Source organism: Chinchilla lanigera, unplaced genomic scaffold (assembly GCF_000276665.1).
Source record: "Chinchilla lanigera isolate Chin_1 unplaced genomic scaffold, ChiLan1.0 scaffold00037, whole genome shotgun sequence".
Classification (NCBI taxonomy): Eukaryota; Metazoa; Chordata; class Mammalia; order Rodentia; family Chinchillidae; genus Chinchilla; species Chinchilla lanigera.
The window spans coordinates 11,631,566-11,645,431 of NW_004955438.1; positions in this window are offsets into that span (position 1 = coordinate 11,631,566).

The window sequence follows — 13,866 nt, forward strand, 5'->3', positions numbered from 1 at the left end:
ACAGTCATATCCATCCACAGGTATGAATCTCATTAGCATACTATTAAACAAAGAGTAAATTTCAAAAGAAAGTGTACAATGTGATTCCATTATATGAAATCCAAAGAATAAGTAAAAGGGAATTCTGTTTTTCAATTTCACATGCAAGGAGGTTGAAACAACATTCTATCCTGAAAATAAGAAAAATGCTTAAGAAACAGAAAACTCAACAGCTTGTTGTAGATCTGTAGAAAAGTGAGGAGTTTGGGGCAAATTTCTGTCCCCTAAATGGAGATACAGACAAGTAGATACAAAGAATCACAATACATTAGAATATAAATTGCCTAGAACAGAAATAACCACTGCTGGGTACCTTATAAATTGCTATCATGAAAAAAATTACAAGGCATATCAGAAGGAAAAAACACAATTGAAATAGACAGAACAAGTACTGTATCAGAATCAGACATAGAAGAGATAATGAAATTATCATGAAATTCAAAACAACTGTGATTAATACGCTAAAGATTCTAATAATAAAGTAATGCGCCAAAATAGATGGCTAATATAAGCAGAGAGATGAAAATGTAAGACAAAAAAATAAAAAAAGAACCACTAGGGATCCAAAATACTATCATCATAAATAAATGCGTTTGACGAGTTTACCAGCAGACTAGACATAGCTGAAGAAAGAATTTCTGAGCTTGAGGATAGTCAGCCCTCCAAATTAACCAATTCTATGTTTGTGGATTCACTCAACTGTGGATTTAAACTACTGGGAGTAAAAGCCTGCATCTGTACTGAACGTGCACAGATTTTTTTCCTTGTCATTATTCCCTAAGCAATGCAATATGACCAACACTTATACAGTGTTTACTCTCTAGTAGGTATTACAGGTCTAGAGGGGATTTAAAGGACATAGGAGGATGTACATAGGTTATATGTAAGTATTTTACATCTGAAGACTTTGGTATTCATGAGGGTAACCCTGGAATCAATGTCCCATGAGTACCAAAGGGTAACTATATATCAATAGAAATCTGTAAAACTTAAAAAAAAATCAAAGACTAAAAAGAAAACCAGAACCGATTATTGAAGAATTGTGGAATAGCTACAAAAGGTGTAACAGGCATAATGGGACCTACAGATTCAGGAGACTTAGAGAACACCAGGCGGGATAAATGCCAAAACAAAATAAACAAAAAGCAGCAATCTTCTCTGTGTAGGCATATCCTTTTCCAACTATAAAAGACCAAAGATAGAAATCCTGAAACAAGACAAAGGAAAAAAGACTTTACCTACAGAAGAGCAAAGAAAAAAATGACATCTGATTTCCTCAGACACTATGCAAGCAAGAAGAAAGCGGAGTAAAATACTACTGTATTTGTTGAAAGAAAAAAAAACTATCAACCTATCATTCTCTATCTTGTGAAATTAACCTTCAAAAGTGAAAAAGAAATAAGCTCTCCCAGACAAACAAAAATTTACAGATTTTATTGCCTACCTTGTAAGAAATGTTAGAAGAGATCTTGAAAGAAAGAGAAAATAATTCATTAACTCAACATAAAGACGTACATTTACACAAAGAAAGGAAGAGCATCTGAGAAGGAGAAAAGCTAAGGTGAAATCAAGACTTTTACTTAACTGAATGAATAACAGTTTGTTCAAAGTAATAGCAACAAAATCTTTTATTACATATACTCATGTATATATTCTATATAAAGCCAGTTGTATTAATCCAATCACATTAATAATTACTTTAAAATTCAGAGATCTTTGGAGCAAAAAATATGACCCACTTCTATAAGAAACAAACTTTAAATATAATGAAATGTAGAGTAATACCTCATTTCCAAATTGATGTTGTTTGCAAACAACTTGGTTTGCAAACAAAACTGTTCAGCAAAATTTTGCTTCCATTCACAAACTCCACATTGGGTAATAAACATGACCATGGCCATCTTCCCCACACAAACACAAATGCAGCTGTGTGCCCAAAATTGTAAAACAAATTAAGCTTGTGAACAGAAGTACCACTGTAAGTGGATTGAGAAAATTATACTATCATAGCATTAATCAAAAGAAAAGAGTAGCTATATTAATTTCAGACATAGCAGTCTTCAAAGCAAGGAAAGCTATCAGGGAAAGAGGAGGACCTTACATAATGATAAAGGGATCAATTCTCCAAGAAGACACAATGCCCCTTAAAATATATGCATCTCACAACAGGAAAACATGTGAGGAAAAAACTGAGAATTACAAAGACATTGTACTACTAATTTCTATTACTTTATTGGAAGGAGCAGTTAATGCCTAATTGTTCGATCAATTTTGCATGCCTATATCTAGTAACCTGAACAACTACTTTGAAGATAACAATATGCAATATAACAATCATTGTTAATTTCCTATCATCTTGTTTTGAAATTTTGTATCATTTTTATTGTCCTTTGTTTCTTTTTTATTCTCTTGTGATAATAATAAAAAGAATTACAAAGAGAAATAAATTTACCCTGCTAATTGTACTTGAAAACTTTATCAGTCTTCTATTACAAATGGATTGATCTAGCATAAGAAAATCAGTAAAGACATAATTGAAGTCAATAACACCATTAAACAACTGCATATAATGGACATGTATAGATTGCTTCATCCACAAATGACAAAATATATATTCTCCTCAAGATCACCAAGATAATTGCTTCTCAGCCTGTTGGCTAAGATCAAGTGTGAAGATTACCAAGATGCTACTTTCAGGTCCATAAAACACACACATTTGCAAATTTTGAAAAAAAAATCATACAATGTCCACTTTTGGACCACCAAAGAATTAAACTAAAAATCAGTTAGAAACAATGGGAAATTTCCAAAGTACATGGAGATTAAACAGCACACTTTTAAATAATACTGTAGTCAAAGAAGCATCAAAATAAATTTAAAACATTTTAACTAAATAAAAATAAAAACACAATTTATCAAAATTTGTGGAAAGTAGCAAAACTGCTCATCAGCAGTGCTATTCTAGTCTGGAAAAGATACATTAGAAAAGAATAAAAATCTAAAATCAATTACTATGTTTCTACTCCAGGAAACTAGGAAAAGAAAAGCAAATAAAATCTGGAGTAAGCATAAGAAAAGAAATAATAGTAAAAATTATCACTGAAATCAAGAAGTCAATAGATAAAAATCAATGCACCTAAAAGCTAGTTCTCTGAAAAAATTAATAAATTTTATCAGCATCTAGCCAGTATAATTAAGAAAAAAGAGAGAGGACAAATTTACTAATATCAGAAGTGAAAGAGAGGCCATCACTACACATACTACAGTTTTAAATGGATAAAAAAGCAATAACATGAGTAACTTTCTGTCAATAAATTTGATAGTGTGGCTGCAATGGAATGTTTCCTGGACAGATATAATCAGCCAAAACAAAAACAAGAAAAAGAAGACAATTTAGATAGGCCTATATAGATTGCAGAAATTTAATTAATAATTAATGCTTCCCAAATGGAAAGCACCAGGCCCCGATGGACTGCCTGGTAAGTTCTAAAAAACATTTAAGGAAGAATTTATAGCAATTCTTTATAATCTCCTTCAGAAGACAGAAGTGGAAGGAATACTTCTTTACTCATTCTATGAAGTCAGCATTGTCTTAATAGCAAACGAGACAAAGATGTTAAAAAAAACCTATAGACCAGTATCTATCATGACTAGAGGTACAAATGTCCTAAAACAAAATAGCAGCAAATAAAGCCCAACATTGAATAAAAAAGAATAATATGCCATAACCAAGTGGGATTTATCAATGGTTTGGTTCAATATTTGGAAATGAATTAATATAATCCATCACATCAACACACCAAAGAAGAAAATCACATGATTATGTTATTGGGTACCGGAAAAACATTTGACAAAAATCCAATATCTATGTAGGATAAAAATCTCCCAGTAAATTAGGAATAAAGGACAATTTCCTTTATAGAATATCTGCAAAAATCCTAAAATCACACTTAATGAAGAGAAACCACAAGCTTTCCCACTAAGATCACAAACAAGACAAAGGTTTTCCCTCACACCATTGCTTTTCAATATTATACTTGCAGTCCTAGCTAATGAAGTAAGACTAGAAAAGCGAATGAAAGGCATACTGATTGGAAGGGAATAAATAGATTTCTCTTTATTTATAGGTGATTTGATTGTCTATTTAGGAAATTCAAAAGAATTGATAAAACCAAACCAAAACAAAAACTCAACCTTTCTAGAGCAAATAAGCATTTATAGCAAGGTTGCAGGGTGTAAAGTAGATATATAAAAATCAATTATTTTCCTCTATATCAGCATGAACAAACATAGTTTGAAATTTAAAATATGATACCAGATACACTAGGACCACCAAAAACAAAATACTTGGGCATAAATCTAACAAAATGTGTATAAGACCTTTATGAGGCAAATTATTAAATTCTGATAAAAGAAGTCAAAGGAGACTAAATAACTGGAAAGATATTCCATGTTCATGGATAAGGAGACTAGGAAGGCTCAATACTTCCAAGGTCATTCCTTCCCAATTTGAATCATATGTTCAGTCAATCCTAATCAAATTCCCAGACAGCTATTTTGTAAATATCAACCACTGATTCTAAGATTTTATATGGAGAGCCAAAGGACCCAAAATAGCTAACAGAATATTGAGGTAGGGAAAAAAGTTGAAGGACTGACATTGCCCAACCTCAAGACTTACTAAAAAGCTGCAGTAATTAACACCGTGATATTGGCAAAATAATAGATAAATAGAGAACAGAGCAGAATAGAGAGCCCAGAAATAGATCCATTAAATATCAACCTTTGACAAAGAAGCAAAAACACTAAAATGGAGGGAAGAAATTCTTTTTACTAAAAGGTGATGAGATAACTAGACATCTATAGGCAAAAATAAATCCAAACACAGACCTGGCTATGCCCTTCACAAAAATTAACTCAAGATGGATCATAGATCTAAATACAAAATGCAAAACTCCCATAAGACAACACAGGACAAAACCTAGATGATCTTGGGTTCGGCAATGACTTTTTGGAAATGAATCAAAGGCACAGTCTATAAAAGAAAAAATTGAGATGCTGGACTTAATTAAAACTAAAAATTTCTGCCCTGTGAAATACACTGACAAGGGAATGAAAAAACAAATAACAAACTACAGAAAATATTTGAAAAAGACATAGCTGATAAAAAAACTACTAAGCAAATATGCAAAGAAAATTTATAATTTAATAAATAAGAGCACAAACAATCCAATTTTTAAAATGTGCCAAAAAATTCAACACACATCACTAAAAAAGATCTAGACAGTAAAAAATATATAGATATGACAAGATGCTCCACATCATGTGTTACTGAGGAGATACAAATTAAAATAACTATGAAATACCACTGCACACCTATCAGAATGGCCAAAATTCAGAACGTTGACTACACTAAATGTTGGCAAGGATGTGGGGCACCAGGAGCTCTCAGTCATTGCTGATGGGACTAGTGAAGTCATCTTGGAAGAAAGTTTGGTGATTAATTATAAAAGTAACAAAAAAGTTAAAACAACAACAAAAAAAAGGTAAACATTCAATCACTAATCACACTCCTTAGTATTTACCCAGGGTGTTAGAAACCTATGTCCATGTAAAACTCTGCACATGGATATTTAAGGCAGGTTTGTTCATAATTCCCAAACTTTTTTGTTTTGTTTTGTTTTTTGTTTTTTTTGTTTTTTTTTCCGGTACCGGGAACCGAACTCACGACCTTGCGCTTGCCAGGCAGGCGCTTTTGCCGCTAAGCTAAATCCCCAGCCCCATAATTCCCAAACTTTGGAAACAATTAAAATACACTTCAGTAGGTGAATGGATAAATAAACATAGTACACCCAAGTGTACCAATAAATTATTTTTAAAAACCTATAAACTGTGAAAAGACAGGGAGAAATTTAAGCTTGTATTACTAAGTGGATGGAGCTAATCTGAATGTATACTGTATGATTCTACGTATATAACATTCTGGAAGAGGCAGAACTGTGGCGATGTTGAGAAAAAGCCAGAGGTTAGAGGGAAGGAGGGATGAAAACAGCACAGTGCATAGTACATATTTAGGGCAGTAAAATTACCCTGTCTGGAAAAAGAATCAAGTTATATCATGTACAGGTACAAATGGTGAATGTGATATTGTGTATACCTAAAATGCTAAAGTGTACCAATCAACTTAATTAAAAGAATAGACAAAAATAAAATTACCCTGTATGATGCTCTGATGGAGCACACATGTTGCTATATATCTGTCCGATGCATGGGATGTACGGCACCAGGAATGAACCTTAATGTAAGCTAAGGACTTTGGGTGTCATGATTTGCCACTGTAAGTTCCTCAGTTGTAATAAATGTACAGCTCTGGTGGGAAATGTTGGCAATGAGGGAGGCTATGCAGATCCAATATCAGAGATCTGTGAATGTCTCCATTTTGCTAGGAACCTCAAACTTCTCTTAAAGCCCCAAAAGTATCTTAAGGAAAAAAAGCAAAAGTAAACAATATACTACTCGGGGGAACACAGAAATCTCTAAAATCGTAAATGAGGATGAGAATCACAAATACTGTCTTTGGGAGCTGAAGGTCTTTAATATCTAGGAGAAGCCTGCAGTGGTATCTGGGGTGGCGGAACTTAATTGTTCATCTTATTTATTTTCTTTTATATGCATAAAACACTTGCCTGTCCAAGAGCATGGCACTATTTCATACATGTGAAAGATAACAAATAAACATTAAAACATGGCAAACAAACACAAAAACAGACAAATCTGACAAAGTCTGAATCAGTGGAAAAGCTGGCCCTGATCTTGGGTAGCAAAATCCAATATTATAAAGAAGTTAATTGTCCCTCTAGAACATAACTGATACATTTCGTGAGTTTCCATGAAAAGCAGTAAAATCTGGCTTTCTCACCTTTTCATTTTTTAGGCTTCTCCTTTTCTAGACCCAACCCACTTTTCTTGCCATTTTCCCCCTTTGCAGCACTAACCCTCGCTCATCATTTACTTGCTTAAACATGCTCTTTTCCTAGACTGTACCATACTTGAGGGGAAGAGCATGTGTGTGCATTTTGTTCAAACCCTGTATCCAGCTGGTGTAATTAACATCTGATACATTATGTTTCCTTAATAAGTATTTCTTAAATAAATTGTCCCACCCAAGCACCCCAAAACCAAAATGGATGTGTTATCCTTTTACGTACACATGACCTGAGGCTCAGAAAAGCTTGGTAGCTTTCCAGGAGCCAGCTGTCTGCTGGACCTCTCAAGGGTATTGTAGAGCAGAGAGTGGTAACAAAGGGTATTGGCAGTAGAGTGTTTCCATCCCCAGATTTCTGCTGAGATGCTGTTTCCCGTAACAGCCCTTTAGAACTCTGTGGCAGTATCTATAGTCCTGAGGTTACAAAACAGACCCAGTAGGTGTCTTGGTTACTTTTTCCTCACTGCTGGGACAAAATACCTGATGCCCAAAATTAAGGAAGGAAAGGTTTATTTCACTTACAGTTCGTGGAGGTTTCAGTCCGTACTTGGCAGATTATAAGGCAGAGTGGCACATGGCAGAGAGCTACAGCTCAGGGTGGCAGACACAGCTAAGCAGCAACCACACACCAGGGCGGAATGGGGGAGGAATGGCCTCAAGCACCCTTTTCCTCTCCCTTACATATGCAAACTATCCACCCCAGGGTGGGTGTAGCTCTCACACCCATCAAGCCTGCCCATGGCCGCATGAGGCTTTGGGGGGACACACAGACATAAACCATAACAGTAGGCATGTGGTCTAGTAACAAATTCTTCCTCTATGGAGGCCTCTACCCACTCAGAATTAAAACACATTCTTTGGGCACCTATTGTGTGCCTGAGGCAGTGTATTTTGGGGTTATTCACGTGGGCCACCTCATCTGCCCCTCGCTGTGGCATATACCTTGTGTTTTAAAGCTCTTAGAGTTCTGGGGGCTAGAAGTCCAAATCAAGGTACTAACAGAGACACACTTTTGCCAAGGTGCAAGGGGAGAATCCTTTTATGCATTTTCATATCTCTGATCAGTCCTTGGCATTCTTGGTGCTACAGATCTTGAAGGTTCTCCAAAGGCCCATGTGCTGAAGGCTCAGTCCTCAGCCTGATGGGACCTTTAGGAAGTGAGGCCTTGCGGGAGGAAGTTAGATCTCTAGAGTGCCCTTGAAGTGGTACTGAGACTCCTGCCCCTTCCTGTTGCTTTTCACTTCCTGGACATCATCAGATGAGCAGCCTTCCCCATCATGCACCCCTGCCATGGTGTACTGTGCTGCCACAGGTCCAGAGCACAGAGCTAAGTGACCACAGATGGAAACATCTGAAGCTGGGAACCAAAATTAATCTTTACCTTTGTTAAGTTGATTTCTTGGGTATTTTGTCAAATCAAAGGAAAGCTGACACACTTGGCTTGTAACTGCATTCGTTCAACTCTGCCTCTGTTTTTGTGTCTCTGTATCCAAATCTCCCCACGTTCGTTGGATTTAGAACCCCCCAATCCACTGTAGTCTCATAGTACCTAAGGGCATCTACGAAGTCTCTGTTTGTAATAGGGTCACGTTCTGAGGTGCTGGGTGGACATGAATTTTGGGGGGACACCCTTTACCCCACTATAGACACCAACGTGGGAAGAATAACTCTCCCAAAGACATAGAGTAAAAGGTGGGAGCAAAACTCAAGCCCAAGCCTGTTCTGCCCCGAGCACAGGCTCTCTATTACCACCCTTCACTGGCTTGCAGTTGTCTCCATTTGTGGAATTGAATCAGAGTTTTATTGCCTTCAAATTGCTGGGCACAAGCGTCCTAACAGCATTTCAGGGACAGAGGCCCTAAAAATCTCATTTCTGCTGTTCTAGGCCCTCCAGGGATCAATGTTTTTCACACTCTTTTCCAGATCCTTGGGAATCTATCTTCTAAAACTGACTTGGTGACTTATCAGTCTAAGGGCCAAGTGTCTATCTTCTCCCCAGACAAAACAACAACACAATAGCCCACCAACACTATCCCATCTCTCCTATCGGGCCAACTCATTATTCCTTCACATTCAAGTCCCATTTGGTTTTCTGGATCACTTTGGTCCACTTTGCCTGTCACCATGTGTGTGTGTGTGTGTGTGTGTGTGTGTGTGTGTGTGTGTGTGTATGCCTGTGTCTTCCTTTCCCAAGAAAAACTGTGCAGCTCAACTCCTTTTCTTATTCTTATAGTGTTACTGATGTCTAATATGCTAAAAACAAAAACCCCAAACTTCTTTACAGGAAGAGTTCCCCTCTATTTTTTTGTCTTTTGGAGACAGGGTCTTACTATGCAGTTCAGGCTGGCCTTGAGCTCACTTTGTAGCCCAGGTTGGCCTTGAACTCACAAAGATCCTCCTACCTCAGCCTCCCAAGAGCTGGGATTACAGGCGTGCGCCACCATGCCTGGTGTCCTCTCTATTTTTTGCCAATCTTTTTGCCAGCTAAACTAAGCCAGCAGCCCGGTTTAAGGTCTCTGCTCACAGGACACCTTCGCAGAGAATCTCCACTGCTCACCGCATAGAGAAAGCATGCCCACCTCCATCCTCTTACTTCCCGCTCAGTGCTACCTGACTTCTCATGTGTAGATTTGGTTTTTGTCTGTTCCTGTCACTAAACACCAGCTCCATGAGTGCAGGACTTTTTGGTCTGTTTCACAGACTATTCTATTCCCAGTGGGTAGAAGTAGCAGCTGGCATAAAGCAAATGCTCAGTAAATTATGTAAATAAATGATCCCTAAAATGTAAACAGCAAGATTTGATATATAAATTATTATGTCTTTGTCTAGTGTTCCAGCAGAAGTGAAGGATGCACTTTTATTTCATACCATTAACTTTCCTTCCTTGATAAAACTGTCCTTATAGCAATACCCAGGAGAGGCTCTCAGTCAAGGGGAAAAAATCTGACTATCAACATTTACATCAAGGGCTCTCAACTTATAGAGGACAAGAGTCCACTTAGAGCCTGATACAAAGCATAAAACTTCATCACAGAAAATGTACACACTTAGGGGTAATGATTGTCAACATCCCATCTTCTGACTGCCTTTCTGGTTCTAACATGCCCTGCAGTAATATTTGTTGAATGAATGAATAATATATATTATCAGTTCTCAGCTATATACCAAATGTATTATTTTCCTAAGGTGGCTGAAACAAACTACCACAGATTTTGTGGCTTAAAACACAGAAATTTATTCTCTGACAATTCTGCACATCAGATGCCCAAAAGCAGTACCTCTGGGCTGAAATCAAAGCATCAGCAGAGGTGAGCTCCCTCTGGAGGTTCTAGGGGAGAATCTGTTCTTTCCTTCTACCAGGGGACTCTTGACATTCCTTGGGTTGTGGCCACATCACTCCTGTGGGAGTAGAAAAATGTGATACATTTCCTCCCCATAATTAGGGTTATGACCAACACGACTAAAACAAAAGATAGGTTATAAAGAGAAAAGCATAACAAATTTATTTAATCATAGCTTTATATGATATGGGAAACTGGAATGAAGACTCAAAGACAGGGTGAAATGAATATTTTGTGTATAAGTTCAACAAAGCAAGGACAACCATGCTGAAATGTGATTGGATGAAAGGGTGTGACCTAATAGAAATAAACCGAGAGGTGATACCTGGAAAAACCTGGTTCTAAAAAAAATTTTTTTTTTAATCTGAACGTATTTTCCTACATTTTTCTGTTGCTACAAAGAAAGATTTGAATGGACACCAATGATACAATTTAACATTAAGCTAGAGTTTGTAATGTTGGCTGAATTTTTAAATTCATAAGTATAAAATTTACTGTAATTTTAACAGCTTTATTGAGTTGTAATTTACAAACCATGATTTTATCTACTTAATATATATGATTCCATGGTTGCTAGTACAGCCACAGAGTTACTCCACCATCACCACAATCCAATTTTAGATTTTAATCCTCCCCAAGACACTCAGTACACATTAGCAATCATTCCCCATTCTTCCTCGACTTTCCAGTCCTAAGCAACCACTAAGCTGCTTTCTGTCTCTGCAGATTTGCTTATTCTGAGCATTTCATATATGGAATCATGTGTGGTCTTTTGAGAGTGGCTTCTTTCACGTTTCATAATGCTTTCATGGTTCATCCATGTTGTAATATATATCAACATTTCACTTTCCTTTAAAGGCCAAATAATATTCCATTGATGATTTTTCTTCATTCATTAGTAGATCAAACTTGGGTCACTTTCAGTTTTGGTATTATAAATACACCTGTCTTGGGCCGGGGAAATAGCTCAGCGGCACAGCACCTGCCTGGCAAGTGCAAGGTCATGAGTTTGATTCCCGGTACCAATAAATAAATAAATAAATAAATAAATAAATAAACAAACCTGTCTTAGTTACTTTTCTCTCATTGCTGAGACAAAATATACCCTACCACCCTAAATTAAGAAAGGAAAGGTTTATTTAGCTCACAGTTTGTGGAGGTTTCAGTCCATAATCAGCTGGCTCCAAGGCAGGGTGGCATGGCACAGGGGCAACAGTTCAAGGTGGCAGAAGACAGAAAAAGCAGCAAGAGCAAAAAAGGGGGGAAGGGCAAGCCTCTTTTCCCCCCTTATATTGTAAGCAGGCTACCACCCGCTACGGTGGGTGTAACACTCATTCCATCTCAGTGTCCTCCTCTTGCGCAGGCTGAGGATGTTTACAAAGTGAGGTCCCTGGCCCCCTGCTGAGTCATTTGGTTAAGCTTCTAAACTTCTCCATTCTCCAGTTGAACATTCACGTACAAATTTTTGTGTACACATAACTTCTTATTTCTTTTGAGTAATATATCTAGTGGTGGAATTGTGGGATCATAGGGTAACTCTATGCTTAACAGTGTGAGGAACTGTCAAAATATTTTTGCAAAATGCTTACATCACCAGCAGTGTATGGGGATTTTGATTTCTTGCCTTATGCCTTAAAATGAGATCTTTCCTGGACAAAGTTTCATATGCACTTGAGAAGAATGTGCATTGTATTGTTGTGATGATTCTGCTGATGTTTATTAGTTCTACTTAATTTATAGGATTGTTCAAGTCTATTGCATCCTCTGATCTTCTGCGTAGTTATTTTATCCATTATTAACAATAGGGTATTGAAGTCTCCAACTGAGGTTGTGATAACTAACCTCTCTCTCCACTTCTATCAGTGTTTTCTCCATGTGCCGTACTTTGGTATCCCTTCCATAGGTACCCTGTTATAGTTTTCCTATCTTACCGACAGACTGAACATTATCGTAAAATGTCCCTCCCTACATCTAATAATATTTTTTTTTGTTTTAAAGTCTCTTTCTTCTCCTATCAGTATAGTTCCCTTCAGCATTCTATGGTTGCTGTTTACATGAAATACATTTTCCCTCTTTTTCTTTGAATTTATTTGTATCTTTGATTCTAACATGTGTCTTCTATAGTCAACTTATACTTTGTTCTTTTTTAATCCAGTTTGAAAATCCCTGCCTTTTGATTGGGTTTTCAAAGCATTCACATTTAATTTTATTATTGAGATGGTAAGATGCGAATATATCATTTTGCCTTGTGTTTTCTATAGGTCTTTTCATTAAAGAATTAAATATTATGCTAGAAATAATTCACTGAATGTAAAAGAAAATAGTCAAGGAGGGATAGAGGATAGCAACCACTATTCAGATTCTTTGTGGCCTCTGTTGTAGCACTTCCTCCTCACAAGTATATCTGGGGCACACTCCCTCTGGAACAATGGTGCTATGGCCAACTGTCAGACAAGATAGGTCAGAGAATTTCGTCTCAAAAATGTTTGTCTTAGTACCTGTTTGTAACACAAATGATTATATTCATTATGAGAAGTTGGTACACGTACATAAAATATCTTCACTATTTGCTCTTCCCCTCCCATCCTTCCCCTCCATAAATCTCTAGATCCTCTTCCTATTTATAAAAGATCCAGTTTCCTGGTGTCTATTTTTTATTTTGCTCTTTAAATTATTTATACTTTGGGTTTCACATATAAGAGAAATCATGGGATATTTAAGTTTATGTGTCTTATTTAACATTATGGTCTCAAGGTGCATTCATTTACTCCAAATGACTTAAGTTTATCCTCCTTTCTGGCAAAATAGTATTCCAACATGTATAAATACCACATTTTCTTTATCCTTTCATCTGTTGATGGACATATAGGGTGCTGCCAGTAGCAGAGATTTCCTTTATAATCATCTCCTAGACAGAAAGGCATGAGGAAGGACAAAGGTCAGAATAATAACTCCAGTTTGGCTGGCTTTGGGAGAAAAGGGGTCTAGTTTCTCTTGTCCACCTTGGAGAATGGTAATTCTAGTTTCCATGACTCACTTCAGAGAAAAATGGAATAAGAGACAGGATGGGAGAAGGTCAGAGAGACCTTGCTTCTGAGGCCCTTTTGATGTCTTTCAGCTCCCTGTATTTAGTGTGCTACAGTATACTTTGACCTATCGTTTTCTAAGCCCCAACATGCCAGTCTTTGCCATGCGGTCTTGCTGCTTTCTCTTTGGCAGTTAGATTTCCCTCTGCCTCCCTGTCTTAACAATATTGCATTTGGAGCTTACCTCGAAAATCTGAATGAGTATCTGAAGATCTTTAATTTTACCCACATCAGCAGAATCCTTTTCATTTCTGTAAGCCCTATAGATAACACAGCTTCTAAGAATTAAGACCTGATATCTTTGGGAGCCAATATTCAGCCTACTGTACCAAACAAAGAGAAACAAGGCATAAATACAAACACATGCACAGAGCTATTTGGAGATTTCCACTGTGTTTTGGATCTGGGTGTAGCC